This window comes from Zootermopsis nevadensis, unplaced genomic scaffold (genome assembly GCF_977971745.1).
Source record: "Zootermopsis nevadensis isolate Lab colony 2312 unplaced genomic scaffold, Znev_1.0 Znev_ptg000024l, whole genome shotgun sequence".
NCBI classification, from domain to species: Eukaryota; Metazoa; Arthropoda; class Insecta; order Blattodea; family Termopsidae; genus Zootermopsis; species Zootermopsis nevadensis.
The window spans coordinates 19,885,928-19,912,323 of NW_028259156.1; the positions used below are offsets into that span (position 1 = coordinate 19,885,928).

Below are 26,396 nucleotides of genomic sequence, written 5' to 3' on the forward strand. Positions count from 1 at the left end.
GGACACGTGACCCCGCAGTCCCCATTACAAGTCAGCTCCTTGTTTTACGGAAGGGACGCGTTCCTCGACAGTGTTCCGTTGTGCGGTTGTGAAGCCCTCGTGCGGCCGAAACTTCCTTTGTCCGATCTTGCAAAGTTCGCAAAAAGTCCACCGAGATATCTCGTACGTAGGATGGGCAAGCGTTTCGTGTCGTCGGGCGGTCGCCCTGCCTCCTCTCGATAATTCGCTTTTCGCTTCAGCCCCTCGGTAAGGACGGGTGTCATCAAGTTTTCGATTTGTCGCCCGAGTGAACTCGCGTCGGAACGAGGGCGTCTTTTGTTTCTACGCGTCCGATGACAAACGCCGCAAATAATTTTGACTCCCTTGGCGTTGAAGCAGTGGAAAATGTTAGTCGACGCACCTTCTCACCCTGCTCCTTAAGTAGAAAGACGCTGGTCCGGGCGAGGGTTGGCGGCGACAGGCGAGGTGGGTGGTCGGTGCCCCCATGACACGCGGGTGTAGAGTACCTGCCCCTGGGCCTGCATGCCGACCCGCGACGAAGCTTCTCGCGCCCTGAAGATGGCAGAAGTAGTTCCACGAAGCGCTCAGCTAAGAAGGGTGTGTGTACGTGCAGGTCACGTGGACGGAAATGCTCGCCTGAAAGACTGAGGAAGAACAAGATTCGGGGACGGAATTCCTGGTTCCGGTGTTGGCTGCGTTGAACTTTCGGGCTCTGGCACGCGATGGCACGGATCCTAGTGCTTAGGCACTGCGTGTGGCACGGTCTGAGTCATGCGCTGGTATGAGCGAGCGATATGGGCTGGGCGGTGCGTTCAGTGGCGTGCAAACCTCGAAGACCTTCGCTGTCCTGCGTATGAAATAAGGAAAAACGAGTGCAGGAGACCGGTCGGACTGTCGAGATCCTTTGATAAATTTAAGGGGCTCGAAGGCACATTCATGTGGTGGCGTTTGGCCTGACGGGCAACTCTGTCCTCGTGTCAGAAGCTGAATATTGTTTACCGACGCTCCACAGCTGCGCTATTGCTGGCGAATCAGAGGTTTCTCTCAGCATTTGCCTGATAGACATCACGAAGCTCTTCCGTGAGGGCAGCCCGTCTTGGGGCCGAGACCCAGAGTCAGGGTCCAGCTTTCTTGCTGCTTTCAGAAGAAACGAGGGCCTCTCTCTGTCTTTCTTCTAACTCCCATTTCTTGTTCTGTCTTCTTTAATTACGTCACGAATCTTTCACTGGATTTAATCCGGGGACCAGCAGCCAGTAGTTTCACGACTGCTCAAAAGCACTGTACGCCCTGGTTTGCAAATCTTCGGTTTTATGTCTTCCAGTTTTGGTTGTTTCCCAGCTACGAACGTGTTATCTCGCCGCCCATTCCTCGTGATCCTTGTCTGAGAGAGAGTCACTCATGTTTCATGTCTCACTCATCCTGTTGTTGACTGCTGTATCCACGTTTCCATGGATACGTAGAAACACAAGAGCGCGCATTTGTTTTCGCAGTGAAAGAACTTTGTACTGAAGGCAGAAAGGGAGGCGTGGTGCTTTGTTAAGTTGCCACTCTCTGTACTTAGCCACCGACCAATATCTACAGATGCGTGCGAAAATTGAACTGGTTTTGCGTCTGTGAAGCTGACAGTCACTCACCTGGATAAGGAGTTGTTATAACCCCTTGTGTAGGGCTTGAATGATCATTCCTAACGGAGCTGCCACCAGTTTGATCTTGTCGAAATTAAATGCTAACCGCGGGGCTGATTTGTTCGCAAGTCTGGGCCCTCGGTTGGTCGCATTATGTCCGAAACAAAAGCCTCTGTAAATTGTACAATGCGTCGCGTTCTCTTCATTTCTACCCAGTCGATTTTCAAAACACTTCGTGCTCGTGGGGAAAATAGCAGTACTGACGCTGTCCGTCAGACGGCGTTTTTGTTGAACGCGCAGTTCTTTCGAAGGGACATAAATGTAAGGTCGTTCCCTTCAGACATTCGTGTTTAACCGTGCGAATTATATCTGAAAGCCGAACAAATAGTCCATAAGTGAAGTCCCCACAGAATGGGTAAAATAAGACTTCGATTCGAAGGTGGGGATCTTCTGGGTTGTTCCGCAGTGTTGCCTCCAATGTCAGGGCGATGACTCATCGCCATGATGATGGAGGCAGGAAGGGCCTGCGAAACGTCGGTAAACTTCTACCAGACCCGATAATCCGAAAAAATATTCAGAATGTTTCTCTCAGACACGTCGTCAATTTCTTTTTTTTCTTTTCTTTTTTTTTGTATTTATTCATAATAAGAAACCGCTGCACACAACCATACGAAACAGCGTCTCTGAAAGACTTGGGAGGTCAAAGCAGTCAATTCGGAATGTCACATTCTAAATTATCGGAGGGCGTGTGGACGTTGAAGTTCGGAATGAAAATAAGACTCGGATATTTCGTATCTGAAATCCGTCCTGTGCTTCGTCGCTGCTCCCGGAATACGAAATACGAACCCCCGTTTCTCCAGCACACAGAAATAGCTTCTACTTTTCCACAAGAGTAAATCAGACTCAAAACCAATAACCCCCACCCCCACCCCTCGGCCTAGCTTACAAAGTAACTCAAATATTTACCGCCTTCCCCCAACGAACGCACTTTGTGAAAAACAATCCGGTTCTCCGCCGTGTTTTATAAATAGAATCACAGGTTCTGTTTGAACTCGACCCACTGGATTTGTGGGTTTGCCAGGCCGAGGCTAGTTCCTGGAGGGATTTTTCACGGCCTTCCAGACCCTCGCGTTCAGCAGATAAAGCGTTTTCCTGTTCTACGACTGATAAGATTTCCTTCTGCGTCATGCGGTTCGATGATGTCACTCGTTGGCGCTGAAAAATACAAATTTCCCCTTGCCGATTTGTGTTGTCGGTAGACAAGGAATAGCTTCGATAGTTGATTCACGGTGGGACCGGTTTCTTCCAGCATCTTCAAAGATACCAAACACGTCCTGACGAAAATTACCGTTGATTCTGAAAGACTTAAACAGGAATCCGGAACTTCTTACCGTTTTGAAAATAAGTCACTGTTAGTTCAATCTCCACTTACGATGATTTTCTTTTATTAATTTGATTTGGTTCATGTACAAACAGAAGTTAGGGCGAGGCGGATCACGTGGTTCGTCGCTATGCTGTTTATTCCGTGTGTTAATTTAATTTGGTTTTTGTTTTTCGTCCAGTTTTCCCGAAACAGGGGATGGAATAGAAGGGGCAGTACCCCCTGGTGCAGACAGAGGCTGTTGTCACGAAGCTAATCGCTCTCCCTCCGGGTCGCTGTCGCGTTTGAAGTTCAATTTGAACCTCGGACCGATGCGAACAGAAACGCGTGTTTTCTCGTTGGCGTCAAATGATGAGTAATTGTTTTGAAAATCAGTTAAGAATTCTCGAAGATTCGGCCAAACGAAAGGCTGGGCTGACGGACGGACACGATCCCCTCTGTGTGCGTTCAGTTCCTGTAAAGAACGCCTGGAACGTTCAGAATCTCTTGCGGCGCGAGGGGGCTGGGGGGGGGGGTTACGTAGCGTTCATTTCGCAGTGAAAGTCTGCTTACTGCCCTAAATACAAGGGAGGAGCACGCGATGACATATTGACAATTTCTTGAATACCAAACACCACTTAAAATCTATTTGCTCGGTCTCGGGAAATCAATGCCAGATGATGACTTCGTCCAAATGTTTATCATTTTAAAGTTTGAACACAGTCGAGCTGTAATTGTCTCAGGTCGACACGAACTCAACAGGCGACTTCAGTTCGATATTTGTAACTTGCATTAGAATCGAAGAGTCACGGTCGGAAATCCAGAAATATAGTCATTAAGAATCTGTTCGGGAAACAAAAGGCTCTGAACACAGTTAACATTTTCAGGCTGTGTCTAAATGACAATCCGTTTGTTTGTTTGTTTGTTGCAGGTAAGTCACACAGCCTTCCAGTGTCAGCTCCGCGGACCGACTCTTGAAAGATCGAGGATACACAGAAGATTCATAGGCTAAGTGGAATGTTCCTGCTGCCGCCGTAAGGGTAATCGAGGTTTGTTCGATGAGCGTTGCAGCTGGCTCTCTCAGGGAACAGGTTAGCTCAGCGGCAATGCTCTGCTGCACTTCGCACTTGTGGGGGGGGGGGGGGGTGTCTGCCCCCAGACTGCGTACCCGAAGAGGGTTGTGGATCCGAAAAGGCTGATGTCTCGTTAACTGCCGAGGGCGCCGGGGGCTTGCGGCAACAGGGTTCGTTGCCCTGAAGGGGCGTGGGGACGGGATCAGTCAGGCGCTGCTGAAAAATGGATGGCGCTGAAAACTGTTTCCGATCGCGTGCCGCCAGAAGGAGAAATGCCTCCATCACTTCTGCATTTTTAAACGAGTTTCGAAGAGGAAGGAGGAAGTTTCCCGGACGAGTCGATCAGGAGGGCTCGTGAAGCCACTCGCTTCTTGGGCCGTGCGCTGTTTGCTGCGTACCGTCGAATGAACGAGAAGGAATGGGGAAGGAGGACGCAGTGCCATTTGCTTACGCCAAAATTTTATGAGGATGGTGAAATGACGGACGACGACACATGTAGCACGCATGAGGGGATAAGAGCACAGCGTTCTAATAGGAAAGCGTGGATGGGAGGATAATATTAAAATCGATCACAAAGAAGCAGGACGCGAGAACATGGTGAATACATGTTCGTGTCTTTGTGTCGGGTCCAGTGACGTCAGTGGGGGAAGGGCGTGAGGTTTCTCGACCTGCTGACGTGAATAGCCACGTGACGTTGTAAGGAAGCCCACGGACCTCTCGGCTGTGGTTCTTCAGGAAATAGCTCGCAGTGGACCGCCGTATTCACTGCGAGCAGAAATCACCTGCCTGTGAAGACGCCCTTCGTCACTGACGAAATCGGATTACTTGAATCGGTCTACCCTCCCTCCGGCCCTTCCAGACGCGAGGTCTGTCCGTCGCGAAGCTCCGTTGTCACTGTATCCGCCTCCTTCGTTTCGAGTGTTTCCTCCGGCTCAAAAAGGGTGAGAAGCTGAAGGCCGGCTTCTTCTCAGGGGGATGAACACCCCCGCCCGCGCGCTGCCTTCATCTGACGGCTATTGTATGCAAACGCGCTTTGTTGTGGGCTGCTCCGTGGGGGGCGGGGGACGGGGGGTTACAGTTTATAAACAAATGAACAATGAAAAGTGGCACTAGGTGACACCACACGTAACAAAAGATGAGCGTTTAGCGAACTGTTCGATCCTGGTGAGGTTACGTTCTCGGCAGCTTCGAACGCGTCACTGTCGTCGTCTTGCCTGTACCGACCTCAACACCCTCTTCGCCCTACGCCCATTCCGTCCACACGGCCGGCCCTTCCTCTTCTGTGCAAGTCGTTCCCGTGTCCAGGTGTCAGCGCTGCTACTGACAGTCCTTCCACGTCCGAGGCTCTTTGCTCCCTCCCCCTCCCGACTGTAAAGCTAGACGACCACCCATTGTCGACTGTCCGCAGTTGAACTGTTCATGTTAACGGCTGCCGCCGATGTATGGAGGCCATCATCTCCATTCGGAACGTGAACAACTGATTGGATTCAGCTGGCTCGGGATACGGTCCACTGGCGCGTTGTTCTCGAAATGGCAGTCACCTTCGGGTTGCATAAAATTGGGGGAGTTTGTTGACTATCCGAGCGACTGTTTTGCTTAATTAAGAAATACGCGGCGTGGGTCGCTCATGCGCTCATACCGCTCCTTCGGCGATGAATAGGAGCCGAGGCCTTCTTTCAGGACGTGTTTTATTTCTTCAATTTTTACTACCTGTCCCAGTGTCGGCGGGGAAATTAGGGAGCCCGTCTCAGCTGTCTGGTCAGTGTTTGGAGTCGGCTAATAGACAGATCGCCCTCGGAGGAACGGGAGTGGTCAGTCCGGCCGGCGTGTTACTCGTAAACCACGAACCTGGCCACCGCCATGATGCTGAGTCGGTTCACAGGCCCAGAAGCTTGTTCTTCAACAACCAGCTTAAAATCGTCATCCCCCCGTCTGTACTTAGCGTCGCCGCCACTCGACTGTCGTGTTCCGGGCTTTGGCGCCGCGTACTCTTAGGGACTGATTTGCGTGTCCTTGCCGCCGCAGGCCTCGATGGCGCTGTTGGAGGAGCATGAGCAGGAAGGCTGAAATTTCTGCGAAATTCTCCCTCCGTCGTTGGAGACGTAAGAGGCGACCAAGCTTGCTTGCCACTGGCCGCCACTGAAAGCTGAGAAACGCGTCTCGTTTTGTGGGCGCAGACACCGCCCTGAGGTTGTCAGGGAATCGTGTAACACTCATCAGGTCTTGGGCGCGGGGGTGGGGGTGGGGGGGGGAAAATAGAAACTGGAGAGGAACATCAAAAGGTTCCATTTCTCACACTTGATAACGCCGCGGCTTAAAGCAAATCAACTTCCAGTTACATTAATTCCGTAAATCGGCTGAGCGTCCATAGGACATGCCACAAGCGAGGTGCACATATGCGAGTATGTAATAATCCACGATCAGCGTCATACGTGCTGGGCTTGTCGATGTCGTCGTGTTTCCGGCGAAGAGGAGCGCAGCAAAGGAGTAAAACCGCGTGACCAGCACGTGCGTCAGCTGTCGCGTAACAGCGGGTCGCACCAAGCTGCCTGCTCCAGTCCGTCGCGATCCCCTGCCGGGCCTTGTTTGTGTCCGGGTGCCTGAAGACCTCCGTGCCAGCAGCTGTTTAGCCCGCAGGAATGCGAGGAATGTTTGTGTTGTCACGCGCCCCAACTCGTGGATCCCGGATTCTGTGCTCCTGCGGGCAAATGTGGCCCAACGGCGCAAACTCAAGGTGGAGGCAGCGAGTCCTCAGGAGGACGGCCAAGTGCTGCTGGGGCGAGCAGGAGAGAGAGAGAGAGAGAGAGAGACGTGTGGGGTCGCGGCACACCGGTTGAGAAACGCGGAACTGTTGCATCGTCTCTGAACGGCGCGGTCACATGTGGGTACGAGCGCGAATATTTTGACTTGACTCTGAAACGATGATGAATTTGTATGAAACTTGCTGCGGGCGGCGAATGACGGGCGAAATCTCGTATGAAAGCAAAAGTTGCGTCGCGTCCTGAGTGACCGCTGAGCTAAGTCGCAGCTTTGCAAGAGCCGAGTCGGAGAAACACTTCGTCGAGAATTTTTTCCGGTCTCTAACGGATGCAACCGGCAGTGCTAATTTGCTTCCTCAGGATTATCTTACGTTCGTGAGGCTGATGCTACGTGGAGCATTTACGGCCACTTCGGCAAGGAATTTGCTCTTGTGCTTACGAAAGCCCCCCCCCCCCCCCCCCCCCCCCCACCGACTTCTGCTGCTCCAAGCCCGTTCAATCCAGTGCACAAATTTACCCGACGTCTTTCCGAGATCAGTTTCGATATCTCACTTTTGCCTGCACGAAGGTGTCTCAAGCGTCCCCTCAGTGTTTTCGGCTAGAATTGTGTGTGCGTGCGCACGCGCTCTGTCCTTTGACCGCCATTTTCTGTGTACGTCCGTGGAATCCTCACGGGAACGGACTGTACCGCGAACTGTGTGTGTGTGCGGGGTGGGGGGTGGGGGGTTTGCTGAATTCCTGTTGGAACTTTCTGCGTGTTTCAGGGGATGCTAATCCCTTGGACGAAAGGCTGCTCACGGCTGCGAGCACAAAGGTGTCCTGCGCCCTGCTCACATAACTAACTCATTTTCAAGTCGGGTCTTCCGTCTGTTGTCAGTCGATTACGGTCGGGATTTATGATTATGTCGGACAGGAGACGAGGGGCGCATTCCTTTAATCGACGTTCTGATAGTCGCGTTTAGAACGAAATTGAATGCCCCCTGTTCATAGTTTGACGTCGTCGGTCTGCCACAAGTGACACGCCTCGGGCCCGTCGTGGTCACTCCGCGTGGCCGTTTCGGCGGATTTTGAAGGAACGACAGTTCTGTTGTGTATAAGATGGGTTGGGTTTATGTGGCGGCAAATGGCTTCTGGGTCGTTGCAGAAGGGCCTCCATCTTCGTACTCGCCGCCGCGAGAACCTGAACCTTATGTCTATTTTCCGCTGTGAAACGACCGTCCTCAGGGTGCAGCGTGTTGTGACCGGACTGTACAGCAGGTAGCATTTTTACGTTTTGAGCGCTGACACCTGACAGGGACGTTAATACCGAAGAACTATGCGACGCCACGCGACGTCTGCGGGACGCCTACTGTCTGCTTCTCCGTTCCGTGCCTGCATCAACGCGCTAAGGTTCTTATTATTTTGAGAAGGATATTTTAAATACGAAATCAACCCTTCAGCGCTACGAACGGTACATTTCGTCTTTTTCTTTTCTTTTCTCCCTCTCTCATTCGTAACAACAACAACAACAATAATTTCAACGACGCCAGTGTCGATCGATAACGCAGCTTCTCCCCTTTGCCGACAGCCGTCGTCTCGTTCGTCTTCCCGGCTGGCGTCTCCCCATCGCTCGCTCTCGCAGCGGATGCAGCTTGGGGACTGAAACAATAGGCTGCGACTTCCGGTACAGCCTAGGCGAGAATGCAGTGAACACCGTTTGCCTAGCGCGACAGGAAGGTACATGAAGTGGCCGTGGCATATTTCGCTGTTCGAGGCCTGGCTTGGCATGACGTAACGCAATCTGCAACTGCAGTTATGGAGCCGCCCACCTCCCCGCAAAATTTCTGAAATTGCAGTTTCTGGGTCAAAGGCCGATGTGCGATTCTCTGCAAAAGATGTGCTGCCGAAATCCTACACGCGGAGCGCTGCGTTCCTTTGTATTTGCACAGGTCCTCGAGCTGTCCTTTGTAGCCGACGGCGCCCCTGACTCTTTGCCGCAATTTGTAGCTGCTGATTGTTGTACAACAAAGGATGGTTTTCGTTGGATGGTGCAATTGTTGTGCTCAATCGTGAGTGCTAATTGGCTTCATCCGGAATTGCCGTGTTCATTAGCAACAGAAGGAATGCAGTTCGTCCAGTCCCGGATCGCTTGTAACGCTTTCTTTGCACGAAATGAACGCGGAGAGGGATGGCCGTTTCTGTCTGTACGCGTGATTCAACTTGAGAGTCGCTGGTTGGATTTGGACGAAATTAGGTATGGACGTCGTGCCACTGAGACCAACCCTGCAATCTTAATTCTCGGTTTTATATAATAGGTAAAATACCAACATGGCGGACGAACAAACTTGTGAGGTGGGGTCGACATTAGCGCACCATGCAGTTGGGCCATGAAGATTTTCTTAAAACACATAACTTGTTGTTATAATTCGTTTTATATAATAGGTAAAATACCAACATGGCGGCCGCAAGGATTGGTTTTGGGCTGCCTTCGGTTCTCGGTGCAGTTATCAGTTTCTGTCTGTCCGAGGCTCGCGGAGTCCGCTGGGTGGCGTGGACGTAATGTGGCCGGAGCGTGAAGCTGGCAGTTCACTAGGCCTCTGCGTACCTTCACCACCGAATGTTTTCAGCACGACTAGTAGCAGAGCGCTGGCTGTTGTCTGATTCGCCATCTGCCACCATCCATATGCCAGTGCAGACATTTGGGGTGAAATTGCTGCTTTCCGAAGTTGCACCCTCGCCCTCAGGCGCTGAAGTGCGTGGGTGCAGGAGGCAGACGGTCCATCCGCGTGTGGCCCTGCCTCGTACAATGCACTTATGTTAATTCAGACCCCAAACACTTCATAAGCCCGCGTTTCTCGCTGGCTTAATAGTTTGCATCGCAATGCTTAATAAAATCCGCGGTTGGCTGCAGTCTTCCTTTGTCATGTGACGAGCCGCCTCATTGCGTGCTGCATGTCTCTTAAGGAAGAGTGAAATCTCCGGTCGTGTATTTTCCCCTCCCTCCCCATTACGTCATCAGATGCCTTTCCGGGCATCCCGAGAGTTAGAGAAAATTGCACACTGAGGATTGAATGAAGGAGGACGAGGTAGGCGGAACATGTAGCGCGCATGGAGATGGCGAATTAAGACGGAAGAGTTGGTGAATAAAGCTCAGAGGAGACCAAGGGAGGAAAATATTAAGATGGATGTTAGAGAATGCAGATTATGAAGCTCGCCATTCTGCCTCCACCTCTGCCCTGTGCTTGTACTCCACTGAGTGCCCTGCGCTTTGCCATTGGGAAATCCGAGCGCACGCGCAGTGTCTGGTGTGCGTGCGTCGAGTGCTTTCGGGGCTTAAATCAGAAGACGCTCGTTTGCATTCAGCGTGGAACGAATAATGGAATTTCGTTTCGGTTGGCCGTCCTCACAAGCGTTCCGTGTCCCCCCCCTGTGGCCGAGCATTTCGCTTGCTACGTACGTGCCGGTAAACTTTCGTCTTCCTGAGAAAGTTTTCGTGAAACGGCCGCCCCGTGACGCTAGGCAGCCAAGCGTGGTTTCCAGTTTGACGGTCGGTCTATACGTCCGGCGAAACTGGCTTGGTCGATCTAGGGACTGATACGGTGGTATCAGGTCTTAATAATTCAGCGCCCGGCAAATCAAACCCAGTTCTTGCTACTGCACGCCGTCGCGTGTCCGTCGTGAGGCGGCAACAGCAGTCGTCTGAATGCTCGCTGCTTTGGTAGTGCAAACGAAAACATTTGCGAAATAAAGCCGCGAAGGTTTGAGATCCGTGTTGTTGGGGATATTGCGTGCAGAAGGTTGGCAGTTGTGAAAGACTGAAGGGAAATCGATGTGGTGGATGGACACATGAACCCAGTTTTTGTGCACAAAGCGAAAGCTTTCCGGTGTAAAATTGGCGCGGCGGGAGTCGTCGGAGGCTTTTGCGGGGCAGAAAATCTTGCCGAAGCCGCTGGAATCTTCAGGCATTAAAAGCAAACGAACGTCGAGAATGAAAATATAAAAAAAAGAGAGGAAAGGTACGAATCGCTTGGTAGGTTAGCACAGGCTTCGGATCTAGTCATCTCGAAAGTTGACCCTTTCTCACGAGGGCAAGCGTCGGGTCGCTACGACCGCCTCCTTCCAAATCCGTTCATATATTAAGATAACAGAGGAACGGATTTCCTGCATCGGACAGCGTCTGCCCGGCGAGACACGCTAATTGCTCTTAATAGTGCCTTTGCGTCTTCGAATTTAGAATCTCGCTCGGGCGCCATGTTGCTGCAAAATTTAAAAAGTGCCGAGTTCTGGCGTGGCGTTACGACCGAGGGCGGACGGGGGGGACGGACGGACGGACACACAAGCGTTTGGGTCGTTGCAACCACCGGCCTTCGGCACGAGGCGGAAACACCTGGTCGCACGCACTTCCGGCCTGCGTGTGCGTGGCACCAGCAGGCCCAAAGTCCGTTACCCCCACTACTGATCAATCTCACTTTTATCCGCTCGTGCCCTTCCCTCTCAGACCCCCGAATCATCGTCACTCAGGACAAGAGCAACTTACACGCGCTTCAACGCCATTGCGTGGTTCTGTAGCACGCATTCCCTTGGCCCCGGGATAATGGCGGCACTTCCGGTCGAAGGAGTGGCCGTTAGTCGCTCCTGTCCTTTGCCTTATCAGTTTATTTAATGACTGCTCCTCAACTGCGTATGTTCTGTATCACGCAGTGGAAGTTTGTATCGTGACGTCACTGTCTGCACGGCTCGCCCTGGCGCCTCAGACTATTAACCTATTAGAGCGTAATACGAGTAGCGTCTGAGCCGAGCAGAGTTCGCCGTCGTCACGAAGTTGATCGACCAGCCTGCGAAAATCGATTTTCATCAAATCTGTATCCTCTCATGGACGAGCCGTTTTTAAGAAAATCTCGGTTTGGTCCAAGTGGGCCACGGCGGCTTCCTAACACGCCCGTGCCTGCAAAATTATCGTCTCCTTCCTTCGTTCCTTCGCTGCTTCACGTATTCCAGACACGCGCGTACGAGTCATCACCGCGGCGACAGGAAAACGTCGTTTGTTGCCGCTGTGTTTGGGTGGAGGCAAATGAAACAATTGACAAACCGGACACGCAACAAACAGGCCGCTCTCAAGCTGGATCTTCAGCTGTTTCTCTGAGCAGAGGATCTTTATTTTCAGGAGCAGGGAACACACGACTACAGAATTCTGATGGGGCTAGATCTGCTGTGAAGAGGCCTTAGAATCAGGCGGAAATACAGATTGTGAGGGCGTGGACGGGGTTCATGTTTCTCAGGAGGTACGAGTAGGGAGAGACTTCTTAAACGACCTAGCAACTCGTTCTGCCTTTGTTCCGACCCTCCATTTGGCGTGCATTTCCTCTGTTACCGAGATCTGCCCGTCGTCGTCGCGTGGGACTTGACGAAACCGGAAGTTCGCCCGAAGCAGGGATCAAAGCAGCTGACCCCGCGGCCTCAGTGAAAGTCAGTCCTACGTGGCATTGAGTGGGTTCAGCTGGCTGGCTGGTTCTTGTGAACCCGGCATCGCAGTTTCAGGCGGTGGAGCGACTGTTAGCTTCTAGAAAATAGTAATTCCGTTCCAACGCTTGCTTCAGTTGTGTTGTACAAAGTGTTTCCTGTTCACGAGCAACGTGAGAGTGTAGCTGTTTCTGAATCAGCCTGTAGCAAGACGCCCTTCTCTCTCTTCTTATGGCCGACTTTTTGGCGTCGTTAATGGACCGACGCTCCCGTCGAAGTGTGGGAGGAGGAGGACGTGCAGGCGTCCAACAGTCCGGCCGTCCCCGCCGCTCGGCGTTTCTCATGTGAACAGAGTAATCAAGCCTTCGGTGGACTAGCTGAGCAACTGTTAGATTGTCATCAAGCGGAGTTAGGTTAGGTTCCCAGGCAGCGTCGCGTACCGATGACTTCCTTGTCGTTTCGACGGGGAGGGGCTAATATGTACAAAATTCTGTTTGGGCAGCCCTGTGTGCGTCTCCATTGCCGCTAATGAGCCTAATTAAATGCGCCGAGGCTCACTCTGTTGGCCAGGCGTGGGCGTGGGCGTTTCGTCGTAGCGCGACAGCATCCGATCTTCACTTATTTCACAGATCGACGTCTGCCGTGTTTCCCAGTTGATCGCCTCGCCCGTGCGTCAGTCGAAAGTTGCTCGCATGAGGTACGTCCACCCGCATGGCTCACGGTGCTGGTAGTCATGGAGATAAGACGCCGTTGTCGGTTCACATGCAACGGCGTGGTGCACTCCAAGGTTCCGACGGGTAGGAATGCCGGGGACGGACGACGACAAGGAGATACAGATCGATTAGTTCTCAAGGATTCTTATCCTGATCGGAGAACTGAGAAGAGGGGTCAGGATGCACGTTGTCACCTGGTGAGAGCACGTACGACGCTTGGTCTCCGGGTTCTGTAAGACGACGCCGTCGCGCCGCGCAGATTCGAAATGAGCATTGCCGTTGCTAAAGGATTTGGAAGGAAACTGCTCAGTGTTGCTGTTGCCACGAGCGTCTAGTCTGCTCGTTTCAGTCGACATCTTTACTTGAAGTAGCGACCTCAAAGAACTGCCAACAGCGCGTGACGTTTCGAGATGCTTGCGGTCTGTCGGCCAGGTAGAACGACTGCCCCGCGCGCGCCAGTGGCTCGTGCCAGAACAGCGGAACGGACGGACGGTCAAGGCGAGCCAAAGGGTCATTACAGTTACTGTGAGCGCCAGCGTCCACCCGTCTGTCTGTCTGCCGCGGGGTCAGACGGCCGCAGCGTGAGGCTGGCCACTCACCTTTGTCTAGGGCGCTCCCCACACGTCAACATAGTCGTTTCTCAGGATGAAGTGCGAATTTCGTTCGCAAGACATGCGCAGTAGACAGTAGGACAATATTAAAACGGATTAGTGCGCGGTAGGTGATCTCGGTTACGGGCCTTCGGGTTCCATGAAAGACGGGTGGTTTATTCACTAGCTGAGCGACCGTCAGCTTCGCAACAAGGGGAGCACTCCAACGTTGATTGATGTACCCGGTACGAAATTAATTCTGATCAGACAAACCAACGCTTCGAAACGAGATATCTCGAGCGTAGCGTGGAAATGTTGGCCGTGAATGGGGAGAATCCGCGCTCCATTGTGTACTCTGTTCACATGTGACGTCCGGTGGCAACGCCTTCGGTCGCAAAGGGGGCCCGCAGCTTTCGGCCCGTCTGCACCTTCCGGGCTTCCGTGCGTGTGAGTGGAACAACAGTTTCCGATGTTGTCATCATCCGAGGAGAACTTCGCGCGCGGTCAGCCGGCCGGCAGCTGTGGCGTGTCCAGGTGCCCGGCGCGCCGCGTCTCAAGACGTGTCCTACTTTACTGCCTAAGATGAAGGAGGCCCACGCTGAACTCGCTTTCGCCTCTCACGGGCCTCAGCTCCTCCTTTGAATCTCGGCCGGGCTACTTGTTTCGTCTGAATGTCTGGTTTCCACACTAGTGGAGCTTGCATTTGGAACGCGCCGCACCTTAACCTAGGCAGAAGGAGAAGAAGAAGATGAGTCGCCCCGTGCGTTTTCCTCAAGAGTTGCTCCGCAGTAGGTGCAGAAGCCTGTCTAGTTCAGAGCCGGTTCAGTCCACTCAAAATATACAGAGTGGCCGGACCGCACCCTAAACGGCTTCCATGAACACACGCCTCGTCCCGCTGTGAGATTCGGATTTCTAAATAACAGTCTTTAAGTTCCCTGATACTTAATTCCAAGTAGTACCGAGATTTAGCCCAGAATGCATGGCGGTTTACCTCCACGTCACACTACGCCTTTATGGAGTGTCGCAGGCTGCCTCATTGTGGGCAAGTACTTCTGTCGGAGGTTGCCAAGGTTACCAACACCCTGAATGTGGAGGTAGCAGCTACCACCGAAACGTCGGTAGTCCAGAGGAGAACTGTCTCAACTATCACTGCCTCGAGAAGCTGAAATCTCGTACGCCAACCTTCGACGTACCTGAACGCTTGATTATCTGTGAAAGCCGATTGGCGTCTTCTCCCAACTGGACTTGGCTTAGGCAATCTGCATTCGATACAGCGTCGTTAAATATCTGTCGCCGATGTCTGTCTCGGAAACACCGCGGTCCCTGCCAGCCGGTCAGCCCCAGGTTCGTATTGTGTCCACATAACAACAACAACCGGAAACACGGACGGACGAGGCGTTGAACAAACGTTTTGTATGCTGTAAATGTGTTCACAATAGTTTTAACCCCTCGAGTCGTTTTATTTTACCTGGCCGGAAATCGGTTCATCACACTGCCTAATCTCTCTGATCATGGCCGTCTTCACAGGGAAGTGGCACTGCTTTTTGCCGCGAGTGTACTTGGCGTATCGACCTGGGCTCCGTGCGAGCTTCTGGCTTCTTTTGTTTTGGATTTTCTTTTTGTATTCCGCTCGCCACTGACGTGTCTGAATCGAGCTCCTCTTTCTAGGTTTTACGAGTAACTTCCGTTTCAATGAGGTGCTTCGTGTATGCAGGGCGCAGTTCTCGTGTTCCTGCGCGTAGGACCTAAGTAATTAAGATTTTGTCACTACAGGGTGTCCCACGTTGAAGGCAAAACTGTAGACTAATGATCCACCCGAGACGGGCACCGGTTCATCGCCTTCATTCAAGGATTCGGTAAGTTTTAAGTCAGGCCCAAGGTTGTGTCTCGTCGGATGTGAGCAAAAGATAACGATGAGGGGGCGGCAGTAACACGTCGTGTATTGCTTCAGAATCGCTCGCGGCCTTGGCAGAGGCTCAGATCCTCTGAAAGATCCACCTTAATGTTATCATCAGATTTCCGAGATTCGACGTTGATGGTTGTCACGGCGACGAGCGTCTTGTCGGATGGATGGAAAACCCTGACAATGGAGGCAGTAAGCTCCCTGAACATGCGGTCTGAAACGTCGGTGCGAGGAAGCATCTACCAAACCGCAGGACTGGGCTTTCCGGTGTCGTTTGCTCTCGGTCGTCAACAATTCCAGGCTGCCGCAGGTTCTGGCCTCTGACTGTTATTTAATTTCCCACCGGAAGATGAAACCTTCCATATATCCTCCGAACCGGATGTCCGGTTACGACATTACCGCGTCAGTTCCGTGTCTCCCCCTCCGCGCCACTCCGTCGACCGTTCATGAATTTTAATTGTCGTTTCATTCATTAAGAGAACGAACAATGAAACTGGCGCTCAATGGAATTCGCGTGGTTCACAGAACATCCTGGTGATCGCGGTGGCTGCCACGTCACCAGGTGGAACGCAGTTGCGTCGCCCCACGTGCAAACGGCGATCGTCGTGGCCACGATTGTCGCTTTGAATACGCGGTTGTCCACGAAAGCTTGGCACTCCGCGCTACGCAGACACATCCACCCAAAATCATTGGCCCATCTTCGGTGAATTTATTTCGAGTCCCTAGGACAGAAAGGTGTTGGAGCGACCGGAAATCGCTCGTGGCTTCTCGACAGTAGAGATTATGCGTTGTCACGGAATCAGAAGACACGTATTTCTCGTAAGAGACGTTGCAGAATGCCGGAAGTCGCCGCCTGTCAGCGAGACACCTCGCGGGTGGTTAAACACTGATTGTCGTTCACGGATTCCCTGATACATGAACAAGAAGCTCATGTCCGGTTCGAATAAAGAACGCCTGGCGATGGAGGTGATGTTCCGTGATTCACCTCGTTTACTGCCCGTGTGTCTAATTCTTTTTTGTGAAACAGAATTTTCCCCTAAACAAGAGACGAGACACCGGCGTAGGGCGGCGGCGGCGGCGGTCGTTCTGGGCCGGGGGAGGGGAGAGCGGGGTGGGGTGGTAGGGCGTACTACCGCGTGGAGCAGACGTGCAGTTCGTGGTTCCTCCTCAGTCGACGTGCTGGTCTCAACCTGCGAGCAACGTAGTGCGGCGCTCTGGTGGCGGACCGGTGTAACATACGTCGCGCATGTTTTGTTCGAGCAGCGGGAAAGTTCCTCAGTGCTGACACAAAATGACGACAGTCCGCACGTGAATGAGTTTCTTGAAAGTAGTGGCGGACGGCGAGCTGTGTTGTGATTCCTTTGTACGGTTTTGTTCGTGTGCACGTCTTTCCTTCCAACTGGAAAATTACAAGGGCTAATTTTTGTGTTATTCTGTGTGGGAAATCAAACGTTCGCGTTTGGTTTCGGAAGTGTAAAAACTCGATGCTTTGGAACTGTTCTGTGGCGTGTTCTTGGTTTGTTTGTCAATAACCAGTGGCATTTTGGTGAAGACGTGGTGGATAGTGAGTGATCACACAACTCCCATCAGCTGCTTATGGGTGAGTCTGAACAGTTAAAGTCGTCCCAAAATCAATAGAAATCGCGTTCTCCCAAACCTTGTAAGTGAACACGTCTATCGTTTTTCTTGGACGTACTGAGCTCACGGGAAAGGAAGTTGCAACGAAGGGCCGAGCGCTGCTGTTTGTTTATAACTCGGACTTTCGGTCGCTCGTCCTCCGGAACCTTCGACTGATTTCGACAGTCAAAAGAGTCTGCGTTGAAACTGCGGAATTCGTGTTGATGTAATCAGATTCTATCGATTTCCTAAAAGCGACTCATCGCACTGAAATGCTTACATGCCGTCTCTTTTGAAACTTTCCTTCGACGTGGCTAATGAAAAGGACGAGAAATATTCGCCGACTGGCGCAGAGGAAGGCGCCGAGTATCGAAATCGCCACAAAACATTTGCGAACGCGGTGCAACTTCGTTTCGTTTTGCGTTCGTCATGACCGACGGAGAACAAAAGGGCGCGGGTCGAGCCGTGCGGCTTTCACAACGCGTAGTCAGGACTGCGTCAGTCCGTCCGTCCGGTCGTAATTGTTGCGCCAGCATTACGGTAACAGAAGTGGGGCAATCCGAACTGACCTCGGAGCAGTGGCGGCTTCGAGCGAAACGCGGGTCGGGCTTGTACGTTCCTAGGCAGGACACATCGCATTCGGGGCATGAAGGCCTTCGGAGAGAGAGAGAGTGACAGGACAGTGATAAGAACTCGTTCGCCTTATCTCTTGTTCTTTGTTCCTGTGTGTCCGTCGTAATTCAGGCGAAAAGGAGCGAAAGATGCAGCAGGAGAAGTGCGGGGCAGGCGTCTGTTAAGAATAAACCGTGAGGATGGAGGCAGACACATTGCCCGAAACGCTGAGTCACAACGTCAGTCTCACATGACAGCTTTTCGTTCTTCCCCCTGAGGACGAGCTTTGGCTAGAACCGGAAAGCGAAGGCTTGTTTCGGGTCGCTCCGCCCGTCCGCCTCTTGGAGCGGCTTCCGAGGAGTCCTGTCAGTTCTGTACGTCGTGGAGGGTTTGTCTGGGTGGCCGAGGTTTAGCTTCAGTTCTGCCGCCTCAGGTCGACGCTTTAACGCGGCTCTACCTTCCTCGCCGGTGTTCCGTAATGCGACGAGCCAAGTTTCACGTCCACCCTCAGAATCAGATTGTAATTTTTATCTCCGCGATTATTATAACTGAACGCCGTTAAGGAATCCACGGCCTCCTCCTCCTTCTTCTTCTTCTTCTTCTTTTCTGTTCCCCGCTGACGGTGAAGTGTAATTGGTAATTGCAAGACGTGGGAAGTCGTTGGTTTCTCTGGACCAAAAACAAAAACACTGGCGTTCGATCGGCTTCCTGCTCGTTCTCACTTTCAAATAAAATAGTTGCTCGCGGGTCCAACTAACATGAGTGTCAGGAATAGCATTTTGCTCGCTCGGGAAGTCGATAAATGCGTAAATAATTTTGGTGGGGATTTCACATTGGAAAAGGCGAATTTGAGAGTCCCAGAGAGAGGATGGGACTTAAGAAAAAGACGGACGGACCGTAGTCAGAGAGTGCGTGGACGTGGGACCGGGTGACGACGTTAGGTTGGGGAGTTGGTTGTCCGGAAAACTGCAGGCACGTCGAAGAAAATACGTTCTTTCGTCGAAGGGCGAAACAATATGGAAGGCGCGCGTAGTCTTTCAGATGGAGTGCTGTACCAAACTTGCATTTGATTGATACAGCGTCATTAAATAAGGTTTCTAACCTAACCTAACCTACTGCTCACGTGTCGACACACGCCTAAATGGAAGCTCGGGGTTTATGTGTAAGACAGGCCGCGGGTCTGACGGTCGATAATTCTCCCCACGCAGCCAGTTTGTGCCGACGGCTTCCAGGTACCAGTGGCTGATGACAGAAGTCGGAACAGAGCGGGCGAGTAAGAGCATGACAGATCGAAAACCTGACGAATCTACGACTCCATCTTGAACGTCGCGCAGTTCTGTCTAATAGCGACAAGAACGCGAAGGAGCTGATGATGATGATTTCGAGAGATTTTAATGCACATGCAACGGGCAAGCAGTTGAAGCAGGCACCGGCGTTTCGCCTGGCGAGGCTACGAAGGAATTTGTCTCGTTGGCTACAGGCGGAGCAGATCCCAGGTTTGAACCCCGTCATTCGTCCGCCCTTCTGCCTTTAGTGTGGGTGCCTTCGCGGTTATTGCCAACTGGCTGCGGGTCAGGGACTAAAATAGGCCGCGGCAGTGTCAACATCGCTCGCAGTCCTCCAGTGCGACGCTGTGAAACCTGTGCAATTGACTCGGATAATTTCTGCGCGGTTCACTAGGCCGTTTATCGACAGCGACGACGGAAATGCGTGTACTCCAGTGGAATACTCGCCTTCTTCACTGCTTTTCGTGCAAAACAAACCTCTCTGCCGAAGCCGGATTATCATTTCTGCCTCGTATTTCGTCTGATGTGCTACGTGGTGAAAAAGTTTTCGATTTAAACTTGTGGATTTACGGAGATGTCGTGATATTCAGTGGCACGCGGCTCTTCACTTAGGGCAAGGACGGATATTTGTTATGTGGACACTCGCGTTTCGAACTTGACCGCGTCTCATTCGATCGGAAAATGGCGTTTGCGGCCTTCTTCATGCCCCGTGCATGAGCGATTGTCGATGAGAAGCGATCCGTGCCACACAGAAACGGACGGCCCCCATAAAAGGCGGGGATGCCCCCAACCAGCTGCGTGACTGTCAGCGTTTAGAGAAGCGTTAAAAGGTAGCGGGGCTTGACAACGGGAATGTCGAATCGATTACGTTATTAGTTCTGGTGCGCGGTCTGCCGGTCAGTCGCCTGCATCTCGGGATTCTGCAGTCGAACGCAGTGATCGCCCACGGATGGGGCTTATCCGGTGAGTCAGGGCCTCAGTGAGGACGCAGGTTTGGGAAGTTGACCTCAGCGGCAGAACGCGTTCAGCCTGCATTTAAACGCTGCCTAATGACACGGAACGCAGTGACGTAATGCGACAGACAACGCGCAACTTCGCAACCGAGTGGCGTAAGCAGGACATCGCGGGTTTTGAAAGAAGACGGTCGCTGCCGTTTCCTGCCAGATTCCTGTCCCTCGACGATGTGAGCCGCGCTGGTTGGGGCGCAGCAGGTTAGCATTGCGGTAAAGAAGGACCGCAGACAGTTCGAGGAGATGCTTGGACGAATTCGAAAAGAAAGAGTGCAAATGCAGGCTACGTCGCGGTCGTCAGTCAAGGCGGAAAGCGGCGTCGCTGGGAGGACACCGTCACGCACAAAGAGTCCTTGGTCGCCGCTCCGAAGAGGGTGTCTGATGAGACGCTGAATGCGCCACACAGATGGAAAATTACGCGAAAATCCGGAGCCAGGCGACATCTTGGGAGACGAGACTTCACCTCGACGATAATAACTGTTGCCAGATTCGATATGTGTACTCTCTGGAGTACAGAGACATTCCAGACGCATTCTTCATGCCGCGTAACGTATGTTGTTGTGTCTTAGTTACAATTCCGGGAGCTCAGGTCGCATTTTTGTGAGAGAGGTTACCTATTTGACGCCGCTCAAAGAATCAAGGAACGAAGTGCAGTTTTAGTTACCGCTGAGGCGTCCGCTGCGCCCTGGCACGGCACACGCCGCCGCCGCCGCCGCCGAGCTCCTTCTGCTCACGGAGTTCGGCAGTGCCGCCGGACGGTCGTCTTCGCCGTGTGGGAAGATGCTCTCGCACGGCCTCCGAGAGTCGCTGACTGCACCAAGGTCACATACATATAAATATTTAAATCGCTCCTTACGAAATTCCGTACAGGGCGCCCTGATTTGAAACACGTGCCCGCTGTGCGGTTACCAGTGGCCGCAGCAGAAACATTTGCCGCGAGGCAGGCGATGCCGGAATTGTCCGGTTGCTACGGTAACACGCTTGTTGCTGTGTGAGTGAGGGTTCGGACGTACCGAGCATCGATAATTGTCGACCTCCTCCTCGTATGGCCGCGAAGGCAAATGATTGGTCCATCTTGGTGGATTCTTCTGTCATCCAACTTCCCTTTTCATGTTCAAGGTTGCATTTTGAGGCTCATCTTTGTGGTTGTCATTGCTGGAACGGGCCATAGCACAACGAAGGAAGGGACGGACGTCCAGTCTCGTCATATTGTGTGGAAATGAATAATAATAATAATAAGAAGAAGAAGCAGGAGCAGGGGAGATGAAGCACTGGTTGTCGATTTGAAAGCTGTTCCTTTACAAGCAAATAATGTCGCTGTACTTTGCAAATATAGCAAATGGTCACGGCCATAGTGAGAGGTTGGACAGCCCTTTATGGTGGCTGAAGACCTAACGTAACCTAAGCGGACTCGAAGTGACCTTACCTTCCTAACAAGACTAGCTGACCTGGGTGTGCGGTGGGTATGTTAGAGCGTCGTCCCACCAAATGACGTTTGTCTCTTTCTTTGGAGCCAACCCCACGCAATGGCGGCCGAACCTCCCCGGCACCGCGATAGCTGCTGGGTTGGGAGGGGAGGGGAGGGTGTGGGTTCATGGCCGGGCGGCGGCTCTTGGCTTTTCCTGCACGCCCTCTATACACCTAACCTTCGGTTGAGACACGCGGACTGCTATCTCGCTGTCTTGTCCCGATCAAAGAGCACTCTGTGTCCGTCCGCGCGCTTGGTCTCCGCGTGGAACTGTCGCAGAGCTTGGTTCAAGTCGAACACGCGCCTCCGTTTTAAATGTCTTGTGTTCTTTCTTTGAAAACATCTCGTCCGATCGCATTGCTCTTTTATTTGAAGCAAGTTTCGTCCTCGTGAGTACGCAACAGCATGCTAGGAGCAGTAATGTCTGACCGTGGGTCCGTGTGATTGCTTTCGCTGCGATGGGTCTGTATCACAATTGCGCACCGTCAAATTTATTCCAACAACAATTTCACTTTTCCCTGATAATGTTTACGAAACTTGACCTTAAATTCTTCGAGTATAGTCTTCTAACACGGCGTAGTCCTAATGTCAGTTCGCCTTTTTCTCATCGTGCACAAATACACGCGTCATTCTTCGCGAGAAGGCAACCGATGAACCTTACCGTTGTTAATGAACTTCTGCATCGCGTAGACGACGCATTGTCCAGGGAACTGATCGTGCAGACACGGAGATGAGAGCGTCTTTGAAACGTTGGTCACTTTGTACCAGAATTCACGGCGCAACATCGCAGAAGACGGTTGTCTTTGTGACGACGACCAGAAGTCTCGGCAAGATAAGTGATGAAAAAGGAAAGAAATTGACTCGGGCATTCTGTAGGCCCTCCCCCTTACGCCGATTACGACGCACCAAGCCTCTCGACTGCGTTTTGTTTTGTTTCTTAAGGCATACGAGTACGGACTGGAGTTACTTTCTGGCCCCAGGTTCGAACCTCTGTCCAGACACAAAATGTCCGGGTTTCCTTCGGCCACTACAGTGACACCAGAATCATCGCACACAGTTGAAAAGCGTTGTTAAATTAACGCAGGACGCGTTTTACTGTCTCATGAACTTACGTTAATAATACGCGACGTCCGAGAATCACGCAGTTGCTTCTGTCTGTCTCTCTCATGGACGCGCGCTCCCTCTTGCGATATTGAACGGAAATGCGTGCGTTCACTGGAACTCGCCGTTGAGTTATGCAACTCTTCCGACGCAATGGTGTGTCCTCCCCCCCACCCTCCCGCCTTTCGTGTAGCGCCGCTCGATAACGCGGGTTAAGTACGGCTTCGGCGTGCTGCCTGCTTCTTCAGAGGCGTTGCGTTCGAAAGTATCGCCTTGCTACATCGCCGCATTTTAAACATTCCTCGGCGCCCTCCGTCCATCGTCTGCGTGTTCTTCGCCCGTCCATCTGCACGGTCATTTCTGACACGTCCGTGTCTCGCGGTAGGCCATCTTAATACGTATTTGCCCCTGCGTGAGTTTTCCTTCGCTGAGTGGCGGAGGCGCCGCTATCGATTGCGGGCGTCGTCCGTGCTCCAGCTTTCGATCGGGGAAGGGAGGGAACTCGATTTGTGCCTGATTCATGTCGTGTCTGCCCTTGCAGTGCAGCGCTGATTTGCCCTAACAACCGGAGTCTTGTGATTGGTGATACAAGGCCCGGGGGTCGGCAGCGAGACGTTGGCGTGGTAAGACAAATGACGCGATGGAGACAGGATTTTGAGGCCGGTACAGGCTTGGACTGCGCGGGCCCAAGGCATGCGAAGGTTTCTTGTTTTTCCCGAGCCATCCATCTTTTCCACCAATAGTTCGCGTTCGCTCGTGTCCGACAGGCAACACCAACCGGCACCTAATCCGACCCCCTCGTCCCTTTCACTGTCGTTCGCCCCTTGACGATTTCAGTTGGTCCAGCGCCGTTCAAAGATGGCTGATCTTCTCTGATGCGGGATAAGGCAGCGGCTTCGACGCGTTATTGGTGCCGGAAGTGACGTCATTCTCTGTTGTGACGACGCTGTCTCATTATCTCTGCTGCTACGTAACAGGCGATTGAAACAAGCAGCGATGATTGTCTGGCTTCAGTCATCGGAAGTTCGAAACGCTGCGATGATTGTTTCATGACGCCCTGTCAACTGCATTCAGTAAAGTGACCCGCCACGGACTGGAAGGACCGGCGTTCGACCTCCGGAAGAAGGAAGTTGGCTTTTCTTCGCCACTCGCCCTCCTGTGCTGTGGCAAAACGGCTGGAGCTCGAAGCTAATCACTTGCCTCCAAGTAGTATTGTTGTTAAGCTCTGTACCTCCACTCCACCATACGTCTTCACGTCGTGGCGTTTTATCAGCCGACTGCCCGTCAATTGTTCGCCGTCGACCGCGATTCGACGCTGCACGACGCAACGTTAAATGCGTACGTAAACAAATGAAGCCGAACTCACGTCCTGCAATCCGATTATTCAGTGAGCGACGGGGCCGACCTCTGTGCTTGCGTGGCTGTACTATTAGTGAGCTATTGTTTGTCTCGGCGCCGTCAGCTGTGAGAAGGTTCATCCACGCTGAAAGATTTGTGACGTCTCACAGACACCACCAGCCTTTATAAGCTGATGGTTGCGTTTGCTTTGGTGTCAGCTCGTAAAGGAATGAAATGTTTCACTTTCTTTAAAAAGCCACGTATCGCATTCTTTAGAAGAATCGCTTGCCTTACTTCGGAATAAGCGTGTTCCAGATACGGCGAAAGTGGGCAAGATAAATGCGGTTTGCTTGGCTGATTATGTTAATGACGTCCGTGTTCTGGACGCGAAACTTGGTCCGTGAGAGAAATAAGAGTGGCGAAAGGCAGTCGAGATCTCTTCTTATTCTCCTACTGGAATTCGCTGCCGTTCCAAAGAAGTTCTTCGCGCCGCGGCGTCGGCGCTCTTGCGTCCGTTACTTTCGACATGTTCGTCCGTACGTCCATCCGTCCGCAACACTTGAACGAAGGCGCTGGACGAGTTGTAACGAGATGTGACGCTGACAACTTCCCCTAAACGTGACCGCATATTCTCAGCTTTGGTTAAGATCGGACGGCAATGCCGGTCTCTTAACGCCTCGTCAGACCTGAAGATTATTTTCGTGGTGCGTCACCGCGTGTCTCGGGACCCTGGTACTCATTTTGACGAGTTTTACGTTCGAGGGGCTTGGTCGTCGGCATCACCCACGAATTGAGCGTCTAGATACAGGCAACCAGCACAGTTAACGCCCCGCCCTTCTTCGTAGCTCGTCTCGTCTCGTCTCGTCTTCTTTCTTGCTTTGTTCTCTCGTTTATTTCGTGCTCTCCGCCCGTCTCTTTGTCTCTCGCTCGTTCAAATGGCGTAGGAAGAACTTCTTCTCGTGAGAGCGAGCGGTCTCGTCTCGGGGAAGACATCCATCGAGCGGCCTGCTGATCCTTCCTATACATGGAGATGACCGGCAGACTCCCGCTCCACGCAACCAGCAACACACACGACGACGATGCTCCATCCTCACAATTACTGAGACTCGGATAGCCGGGCAAGCCCATTTATCTAATCAGCGGGTTCAAAAACAGAGCAGATCCGCGCAGTGTCTGGGCCTTCGTTTTCAAATTTGAAAGCTGTCGTAAAATTCCAAGAACGAACGCGCGTTGTGACTTGATGATAATGGCGCAGGGCGCCGAGACGCTTCCACGCTCACGGGGATGGGGGAACAAAAAGTTTGTTGGGTAAGTAACTTGTTCATGTGTGGGTGCAGAAATCCCAGGGAAAACGAAACGCGTATAAACAAAGAATGTGATGGCCGCATCTCGTAATTTTTCAGGCCGGTCACCACAGACGTTGGCGCCGTCAGTCTTCGAGGCTAATGAATGTGCCGTGACGTAAGACTTTAAGGTGTGCCAACGTGCATGAGAAAATATACCTCCAAGTACAAAGTCAACATTCCCGTGTGGTGGGTGCTGCTATCTCCTGTGCAAACAATCCGACATTTCGGTTCGGACCTCCCAGAAAACACACATCTTTGTTGCAAGGATTGCCCGTTCAGTGTTCAGCTCGGTAATAGTCGGTTGTTCTGGGAAGCAGATAAATGCGCTCTGTTGTTGAAATGGCGTGTTTAAACCACTTCGTCTTTGCCTTGTGAGGGGCGAGGGGGGCGAGAGGGGCGAGAGGGGCGAGAGGGGCGAGGGGGGCGAGAGGGGCGAGAGGGGCGAGAGGAACTGACCCCTCGACGGCGCTTCCACCTTCGCTCCTCTTGTGGCCTGCAATTTCACGCTTGTGTCATTACCAGGATATTTCGATTGGCGGCAGATTTCAGAGGGGTTTCCTTGCCAAAATTGTGCGTGCATGCTTTGTCTCTCCCTGCGAGGTGCGCGCTGTACATGACGTGGAGAACTTCTCACACACACGTCACCGGTAACACAAAAAGGTGGATCATTTCTTGAACATCTGAGCAACTTCTCTGTTCCGTGCTGTTGGTTGTGGTGGAATGCCTTCAGTGGTCACTCTGATGATCCACAAGTGCACCTCGGCGGACACTTATGAAAAATATTTCACGTTCTTGTGTTAACTGGAGACGTTGTCAGTAACAGCAGCGAAACTCATCGAAGCGTCATGATTGTCGCATGTATTTCAACGCCATTTCCGGTCGGAGATATCACACCCGAAACACGACAAATGACGTGAGCCAGCGTTCAAAAGAGACAACTTTTCGCGTTTGGCGGAACCAGAAGGATACCACGCTATTGGATCTTGAGCCGTCTTGGTCCAATCCGGACAACCTTTATATTATGTACCAGTGTCTACGTCTGTAGTTGGAGCGGCCTCGGTGGCCGATTGGGGCGTGGGCTAGAAGCGTCTGAAATTTCGCGTTGTAGTTAAGAGACTGTAAATTCGGACGTTTTTCAGCGTCATTTGACCAAAAT

The 26,396-nt window shown here is 52.3% G+C and overlaps 1 protein-coding gene across 7 annotated transcripts in view; it reads left to right on the forward strand.

The window, feature by feature from the left end:
• The window catches only part of stet (rhomboid serine protease stem cell tumor), a 62,495-nt gene that overhangs the window by 23,016 nt on the left and 13,083 nt on the right, over positions 1–26,396 (forward strand). The window contains exon 1 of one of the 7 annotated variants that reach the window (XM_022064223.2): positions 4,054–4,076. The exons of 4 other annotated variants lie outside the window; for them this stretch is intronic. The gene's annotated coding sequence lies outside the window, so the exon portion shown is untranslated. Of the gene's footprint in view, positions 1–4,053; positions 4,077–16,618; positions 17,063–26,396 lie in introns of those variants that run through there. 2 more of the 7 variants (XM_022064224.2, XM_087354814.1) reach the window with 2 other exon arrangements.